Source organism: Denticeps clupeoides, chromosome 17, assembly GCF_900700375.1.
Source record: "Denticeps clupeoides chromosome 17, fDenClu1.1, whole genome shotgun sequence".
NCBI classification, from domain to species: Eukaryota; Metazoa; Chordata; class Actinopteri; order Clupeiformes; family Denticipitidae; genus Denticeps; species Denticeps clupeoides.
This window is the reverse complement of record NC_041723.1, coordinates 8,981,185-8,990,897: the sequence shown is the minus strand read 5'-3', so window position 1 is coordinate 8,990,897 and position 9,713 is coordinate 8,981,185.

Below are 9,713 nucleotides of genomic sequence, written 5' to 3'. Positions count from 1 at the left end.
ATTGTGTTTGTCCGTCTTTTTGTTCTGAGGAGTGGGCAAAACCAAGCCAAACAGTTCTGTGGATGCGTTGTACTGTTTTGCTGGACCTTCACTTCTTATGTTTTTGTTTTATTTGGCCATTAAATAAATCTTATCTTTTTCATAACTGCGCTCCACATTTTGTTCTGCTTTAAGTTGGGTTGTTCCCTGACAAGCGGTGAATGTTCTTTCGATTCGTTATCTTTTATGTCAATTTTGCAACAATATTCAGCCCCACTCATCTAATGCAGTGTTCATGCCAGCCTTCACTCCAAGGCTTCTCAGAAGATCCCTTCGAGTGGACTACCTGCCCCGAACTTCTGCCTTGTTCGTGAAGAGCTGGCTGAGCTGGCAGAGCTGCCTGGCCACGTTAAGGAAATAAGGCACTCTGAGGACGTTGTCCTCTGAATGCACCCTAAGCTCATTATAGCTTTATTTGTCTCTCAGGAGAACTTCCATCTCCAATCAGAGCTGAAAGTGTGGTGGAGCATTTCCTGTAAACATGCTACCTAGAGGGGAAAAAAAAAATCTCCCGTTTTTCCACATGTGTGATTTATAACAGCTACCTCATGCTTATTAAATGCTGCTTGGTGACATTTTCCAGTGGCTCTTCACTCTGGATACAGTCTTAAATATATTTCTTGCGGCACAGAACCGTGACATCACACGGCGGGGCAGGTGTGCTGACCCTCGGATCCCACGGGGCATTTTCAGGTTAATTTTGGGCATATTTTCAAGGTTTTAGTTCAGGAATCAGGATAAAACAGTGTGTGGTGCTTCTAACCCTAATCAGCGTGTGGTTCAGTAATCAGTTCTAACCCTGATCAGCGACGAGCAGGGAGTTTCAGACTTGTAAAAACCAGGAAGTAAATGTCATCAAGCCCCGCCCCCTCAGAGGTGAAAATGGGTCAATATAGAGCAACTTCCAAGATAGAAATAAGGTAAAGTGGAACTTGTTTTAATGCAGTGCAATTTTGGTGTTTATGGGATGATGTGGTAAAGAGCCGCGTATAAAAGTCTGGGATCTTTCCACCGGAAGAAGAAACATTTACATTGTGTTTAATATGTTGCAATTAAGTCACGGTTCAACATATGATAAGGTCCTTATCGGGGCTTCAAATGGAACTTCTTGACAATTTCACATGGTGTTAATGAACTGGGTCCGAGCGCAATATGGAATACTGGAATACCTACACTTTCTGCAAACACTTTTTTTTTGTGTCATTCGGCCTCAGAGTTGGTGCTGGTGAGTTCAACTGTGAGCGTGCCACTATGTTTGTGGTTGCTGGAACATCCCCAAAAAACCCGCCTCGTCGAGGGCCCTTCCTCGCACCGGTGGAGATTTCCTCCCATGTCCTCCTCACTGCGTTTTGGGGATGATTATACCCTTCAACCCTGTCCAATGACCAGCAAGCACATGTCGTCTTTGATTCTGGCCAAACGGACACGCCCTTAGCATGAGGTCATGTGCATATATCTACACACCCAAAGAAAACCAGTCTCTTGTTCCCACTTCCTGCTACTTATCTGTATTTTGGAGGGAACAAACTGTCCATCCAGCTGTTTAGTGTGACCTTATTTCTGACTCCCAGGAACAGGCTTTTTTGCCTTCTGAAGTTTAAAATGGATGATGGTAATGATTGACTGCTCTCACTCACCCAACTTTCTTTTTTTCTGGACTATTTGTACCGGTTGCCAACACCATGGCCAGGTGAAGCACATCAGTCTCAGTCCTTTTCTTTGCTCATAATATCCCTGGCACATGAGGGAGTCACAAACGTGATGTCCAGTGAAAAGCACAGTAAAATATGAATATAACAAATCATAGAATACAAAATAGCTCCTTTTGACGGAGTTGTCCATACAGTGCAGATGTTGCCCTGTGAGAGCCCCTCATTCTCTCACTCCCCTTTGCTCCCCCAAGTCCCAAGGGAATGAATGGAATGCTCAGCTTCATTACTTGAAGATGAGAGCATGACCATGGCTGCACGCAGGAAAGTGAAAATGGAATGGAATGGGAGAAAATGAGGATGGAGAAGACTGGTCAAGATGTGAATTTTTACAGGTTGTAAAGCATTGTGCATGTTGTAAACATACAAAACGATTAGAAACGTTTAGAAGGAAAAAAGGTTTTGGCCCTCTAGGGGGTCACTAAACTGCCGTTCTGTTCACTTCCATTTCAAATACAGGAGCGTCCAGGATTTTTTTTCATGCAAATTTTCACTTCACTTAAATCAGCACACCATAACAGCGTGTCCTGGTTAGATCTCATTGTGGGACTGGCTGAAAGTGGCTGTAATTCTGTAGAGATTTCTAGAAAAAGAGACTTCAGATACAGTATTAGGGGAACAGTAACAACAATACAAAATGAAGAATGAAGCCAGTAGTAGGGTGGTAGTAGCCTAGTGGGTAAGACACTCGCCTATGAACCAGAAGACCCAGGTTCAAATCCCTCTTACTACCATTGTGTCCCTGAGCAAGACACTTAACCCTAAGTTGCTCCAGGGGGGACTGTCCCTGTAACTACTGATTGTAAGTCGCTCTGGATAAGGGCGTCTGATAAATGTTGTAAATGTAAATGTAAAAATGTACATACAAAATGAAGAAAAACACCAAAAAAGAATGTCAGGTGACCTTTAAATGACTTAGGTCGCTGGAAATGCCTGTTAATAATGGAACATCTGCATACATGTGGAGAGGAACTTTTATCAGCAACAATTAGTCTTGTGTTAATTAACAGAAGTCAGTCACTTTAAAAGCTTTGTTTATTATTAGACAACTAATTATCCATAATTTGGTAAAGCTGAGAACAGCAGCACTGATTAAAGAAGGAATAAACCTAGCCGAATTCACACTAGTATAGTATCTATAGTATCAACTACATCATTATTTTAAACTTTGTCAATGATTACTAAATTTTTTGGGATTTTCCCCCTGACAAGGACACTGAATATTTGAACAGTAGTGTTACATGTTCCTTGACAGAACAGACACCAAATCACCAAATGAAAATGAAGTGATTGTCATTGTGATACACTGCAGCACAGCACACGGTGACACAAACAAAATTTGTCCTCTGCTTTTAACCATCACCCTTGGTGAGCAGTGGGCAGCCATGACAGGCTCCCGGGGAGCGGTGTGTGGGGACGGTGCTTTACTCAGTGGCACCTTGGTGGCTCGGCATTCGAACCAGCAACCTTCTGACCGCTAGGCCACCACTGCCCCAAAATCTTCCATGGTGTCATGAGGAGACACTGTACATCTAAGAAGTCATGTAACCAAACAGCTAGTGACATATGAGAAATTAACAAATCTGCAGACATTCATTCAGAAATAGAACCGAATCCCCAAGAGAAGGCCAGAAAGCAAAACTGTACATTTCAAGAACCGAAAGCAACCATGTATAGAACACACCCACTCGACGGAAAAACCACGCCGCTGAGAGGGGCGTCATGTGACATGTCTCTCCTGTTCAGAGCCAGCGCCTCTTAAAGCTCAACTAAGCGACGCTCGGAGGAGGACGTTTTTATCTTTTTTTTTGTTTGTTTAAATTCTGGGTATTTTACGTCTCCCACGTCACCTATAAATCCCTGTATTGGTGATTCGTTTTGAATGGGGGGGGGCAGGCGACAGACAGAAAGAGCGAGTGGAGGGCGAGCGAGAGAGGTGACGACAGCTGGAGACGAGCGGGACGCGCTTCACGGGTCATGTGACCATGGTCATGGGTCCTCCACGAGCAGCTGGTACACAAAGCAGTGGGGGCTGCACTTTCCTCTCCATAATTCCCTTTCTCCCTCTGTTTCGCATGCTGAGACGCAGACACGCGCAGCCCCTTTCAGCGCTTTGTTCTGCCTGCCGATAATGTCACCGTTACCTGGCAACAGAGAGGCGGAATTGGAACAAAGAGGAATGGCGCTCGCCGCCTCTGCGGCCCACCTGCCACTCCCCTCCGGGCCGGCAGGGGGTTTACAGGGACCGAGGGGCGGGGTGTTGCCCCCCCCACCCACCCTTGGCTCTTGGTGGCTGTTCACTGCGAGCGTGACCGCTGCTGGAACAGAAGAGGGGGAAGAGAAGGGCGAGTGTGTGTTTGTCATCGAAAAAGAGGCTAAAATGAAACTAGCCTCTCCATACACACACATACACACTAGAATGCATATAGAGTGTCGGAGTACGTAGGTACTTGTGCACACCTTTGGAAGGAAACTGGAGAGCCCAGAGGAAACCCGCACCAATATGGGAAGAGCATGCAAGCCACGTACAGCTCCATGCTAACGGGTGCAAGAAACCGTGTGTGTTTGTGCGTGTGTGTGGCCCTGCCTGCGAGTAAATCAGGCCCACTATCCCCCCTCTGCCCTTCAGATAGCTGTTAGAGCGTGAGTGTGTTATCTTATCTTGGTGTTCTACTGTGCTAGCATGCACGAGTGTGTCTTTTTACGTTTTTACGTCTGTCTATCTCATTGAAAAGGTGTGTGTCTGTTGCTGTTGTGTTTACCTGGTGATGGTGATCTCCATCATCTTCTGAACGTAACACACACACTCTCACATAGATTAGAACTTAATGCTGTATCTCTCGTCAAATTCAAATGGAAATGAACAGCCATAGCTCACTACACAGAGTAAAACAACCAAACACACCCGCACACTGTTAACGGTGCAGCATCTGACACCTCTGGCCTGGTGGGCTGAGCCGCTCATCGGCTAATCAGAGCTAAAACACTCCTATTGATCTCACATCCATCAGCAGCTGTGGCGGAAGCGCAATGGAGCTTTGACCCCTGACCCTTTGACTGGCCTGCCACTTGCAGCATCTCCATTCTGACCAGCACGATGTGGTAGTAGCCTAGTGGGTAACACACTCGCCTATGAACCGGAAGACCCAGGTTCAAATCCCACTAACTACCATTGTGTCCCTGAGCAAGTTGCTCCAGGGGGGGACTGTCCCTGTCACTACTGATTGTAAGTCGCTCTGGATAAGGGCGTCTGATAAATGCTGTAAATAATACGGGGGGTTGTGGTGGTGAACATAACTTGGGAAAGGTCAAAGAGCACATGTAGGTAATGACCCCCCCCCCCCCCAAACACACAGAATTTTAAAGATTTACATAAATTTTTTCCCCTTACCACACTGTGTACAAACTACAATTTTTGTAAAATTATTAAAAATAATCAATGTTTTAAAAGGAGTAGTATTCCTGCTATTATTTAGAATAACTGGAAACTGGCAGACTCCCATCACAATACCTGATAACAAACCCAAGCACGTGAGCAGATAAGAGGCTTAAGAATCATCACACACACACACACACACACACACACACACATCTAGCTGAGCATGTCTGAACAGCTAGACATGCGTGTGAGTGTCTGGGTTTGGGGGTGGGCTGGGTGAAAGTTTACGCACCCTTCTGGCAAGGTGCTCTGGCTACGTCGGCCATGATAAGTGTCGTTGAGATGAGTGAACAACGCGGTAAACGCGCACGGCTTAGCGCAGATAGTGCCACCACGCGGTTTAATCCCCGCTCAACACAGAAGCATTTCCAGGAAGCACGACACTAATGCACAATTGGAAAAATGGGTGGCCCGAGGTCCGAATGTTCTGACCGACCCAGATGCTAATCCAGATGTTTGGATTTCTTTTATCATGCCCATCACCTGCCTGCCATCTGAGAAACGGGAAGGAGGTGGGACTGAAGGTCAACTGTGGTTGATTAAATGTCTGGGGGAAAAAGTTACGGAGGTTTGTGTCCTGAAGACAGACTGATTTACCTTTGACCTCCTGCACAGAGGCAACAGTTTCCCATTTTATCCATCACTGTCATTATCATCAAGAATCATTCATTAATGATACTACAGCGTTCATGAACAAACTAAAAACGACAATTAAGGAAGGACAGGAAGGAGAATATCAAATATTTTATCAAGTACAGAGCAGACACATGAGGAGGATTAAAAAACAATGGAGAACACATGGGGCAGGAAGAAGGAGGGGTGGTGGGAGGAAAGGAATGTGAAGAGAAGAGCGAGAGAGAGGGGAAAGTGGAAAAGGAAAACAAGCAGCACAGGAAATGGGATATGAACTTCGTAGTGCTGAGGCTTCTGCAGAGCAGCATGCAGCCAGGAACATGAGGAACCACACACACACACACACACACACACACACAGTTTTTGTTTCTAAATGTTTGTAAGGATCTATGATAAAAAAAATCAATATAATGTGTGTATTGTGTACTTGTGACTGTATGTCACCGTGACAAATCTTTGGCCCTAAAGTCAGTATAAAACATTTATTTTATTTATTTAGTAGAGGAACGAGTACCACTTCATGTAACATAGTGTAGGCCACCGAATTTATTCCTGATATCAATATATTTTATATGCAGGACATTAACTGTACTACATTACAGTTACATAAAAAAAAATAGCTACGCTGCATTTTAACACACAGCTTACAATCATCTCAGACATTCCTGGCACAGCTACCAGTTTGAGAATCAAGATCATGAGGTAATCCAAATTTCCTCAGTGAAATATCACATACAGACAAGAAAACACACAGACACACACACTGTTTCTGCTGGAACTTTCTCAAAGCAAGATGTGCTGCTCCTCTTTCACTGTAATCTACAACAAGATGCAGCGTCGGCAGCAGACCAGACAGACACCGGCATCCAGCCCAGTTCACACACGAGGACATCACTCTCGGTTTTAATGGAGCAGGCGGCAGGGTGGGTCTCCATAGCAACTTGGCTACACTCCTCAGAGATCAGACAGCAGAGGCAGACACAGACGAGTCATGGTTAATGAAGTCAGACATCATCATCATCATCATGGGGTTGATAGTGCACGTGTGGGTGTGTACTGGGTGGGGGAACCCTCTGGAGGACACGGACACCAGACAGGGATTTGGCAACGCCTCCGGGACCATGATGCCATCAGCTAACAGTGTCCATGGTAACAGGAGATCAGAGGAACACCAAAGGTGACATCATACTGCTGCTCAAAGCTCTACTTCTCACATTTCTGCTAATTCCTGATGGGGTGTGTCATGTCTGGCCTGAAGGGACTATCCCACATTTACATTCATGTCCACAGTTTATTTTTACTCGAGCTCTCACCCTCTCAGAGTGTTGAGTGCAGTAATCCACCGCATTCGTTTTTTGCAGTGATGTGAATTCTTAACATTTGTAGTTTGTCAGTTTTCAAGAATTTAGATTCTCACCGAAGGCATATAAACTATGAATGAACACATGTGGAGTTATGTACTTAACAAAAAAAGGTGAAATAACTGAAAACATGTTTTATATTCTAGTTTCTTTGCTCTGATTACTGCTTGAACACTCTTGGCATTCTCTCAAACTTCAAGAGGTCGTCACTTGAAATGCTTTTCCAACAGTCTTGAAGGAGTTCCCAGAGGTGTTTAGCACTTGTTGGCCCCTTTGCCTTCACTCTGTGGTCCAGCTCACCCCAAACCATCTGGATTGGGTTCAGGTCCGGTGACTGTGGAGGCCAGGTCTCCACTTTTTGTTAAGTACATAACTCCACATGTGATCATTCATAGTTTTGATGCCTTCAGTGAGAATCTACCAATGTAAATGGTCATGAAGATAAAGAAAACACATCGAATGAGAAGGTGGGTCCAAACGTTCGGCCTGTACTGTATCTAGATGTCCGTTTCACTAAATGTCTATCATATAATATATTATGAAACAAATTAAATGAACAAACAATTTTTGTACACACACAGTGTGTAGTGAGAACTAGAAGACAGCTCATCACCATCCTTAGCGTCCACCCCAACCTGCACACTTCATTTATCACCATGCTGTGAAACTGGGTACAGAGTCATAATTAGCCACAAGCTTCCTCTCTGGACCAGGGCACCCAATCACGCAGCTCCAGAGCCGAAGTCCTGCAGGCCCAGCTCCACCTCGGTTCCTTCTTCAAGCTCCTCAGTTAAATCAAGAAATATCTGCAGAATGGTGGGTGGGCCTGCTGTAGATCAGCTTCCACTTCCAGTTGTGGAACAGTGGCTTTGTTTAAACACCACTGCAAGCATTCTTGTCAACATCTTACCTGGAATGTATTAGTGATGATATTGAGCGTGATAATTCTAGATCATTAATTGTGGTGACTCTCACATCTTCAAAAACTCCACACGCTTGTTAATTTTGTAAATGGATGGAGGGGGCAGGTTTTGGGATGGAAATATGGATTACCTGGTTCAGGTGCACCAGAGGATGAAAACCTGGCTCGGCTGAGGAGCCTGAGGGCTGGGCTGCCATTGATGTACATCATGCTTTCCTCCAGGTGTATAAGTATCATCGCTCATTGTCTCATTATGACACGTGTACCTTCATAAAACACTTATAACCTGCAGCCTGTTACTCATCAGTCATAGGGAATGCTATGTATAGTCTGTCATCTTTTCCAGCCAAAGTGATGAGTAAGAAATTGGCAAGGATGGCAAGTGTTCTCTGACCTCAGTGAGTGTTTTATGAAGGTTTCGGTGAAGACCAACTCCATCACATGGTTTCAGATGCCCCCTTGTGGTTGTGATTGGTACAGCAATCATTGGCCCATTCCTGGCCAGCAAACTGAACGTGTCCAAATAAAAATAAATAATAAAGTGAAGTGATTGTCACATGTGATACACAGCAGCACAGCACACGGTGCACACATGGAAATTTGTCCTCTGCATTTATCCCATCACCCTTTGTGATCAGTGGGCAGCCATGACAAGCACCCGGGGAGCAGTGTGTGGGGACGGTGCTTTGCTCAGTGGCACCTCAGTGGATCGGGATTCGAACCTGCAACCTTCTGATTATGGGGCCGCTTCCTTAACTGCTAGGCCACCACTGCCCCCTTATCTGAGAATCTGAGAATCTGAGGCCAAATATTTCAAATGCTCTAATGTGACACATTTCACATGAACAAGGTAATATAATTGCTTGTCTTTTATGTAGTCGTCAATAGTGTTCTATCAACTGATCACCAACTGAAACCCAGTGGAGCAGTGGTGGCGCAGCGGTTAAGGAAGCGGCCCCGTAATCAGAAGTTTGCACGTTCAAATCCGCCAAGTTGCCACTGAAGTGCCACTAAGCAAAGCACCGTCCCAACACACTGCTCCCCGGGTGCTTGTCATGGCTGCCCACTGCTCACTAAGGGTGATGGGATAAATGCAGAGGACAAATTTCACTGTGTAAGCTGTGTATCACAAGTGACAATCACTTCACTATATTGCAATGTACCAAATATAAAATGTTCTGTATTATAATTTTTCCTTTATTACACAAGCATGTATTGTGGTCAAATTCACATTTAATATGTGGCCAAGTCGTGTAGAGCACAACGCCACATGGCCTTAAAACAAGCAGAATCATACAAGTGCTTGGCAAATAATGTGCATGACATCTTTCCACCATCCAGAACAACTCAACAAAGACAGTAAGTATGGATGGGCAATATGGGCAATACGTCGTAGTAAAAGGTTGATCGTAAATGCTTATGTTTTTCTCCTGCAACCATATTATATTTCTGAAGTTCTGAATTACTTCTGAAATGTAAGTGTCAGCAGTCATGATGCGGCCCTGCCGCAAGGTGGCGATCGGCTTCCAGCGACGCTTCACAGGCTCTAGCTGGACATAAAAGAACAACGAAATGGTGAAAAGTTGTCTGTTTTCACGCATGACCCTGAT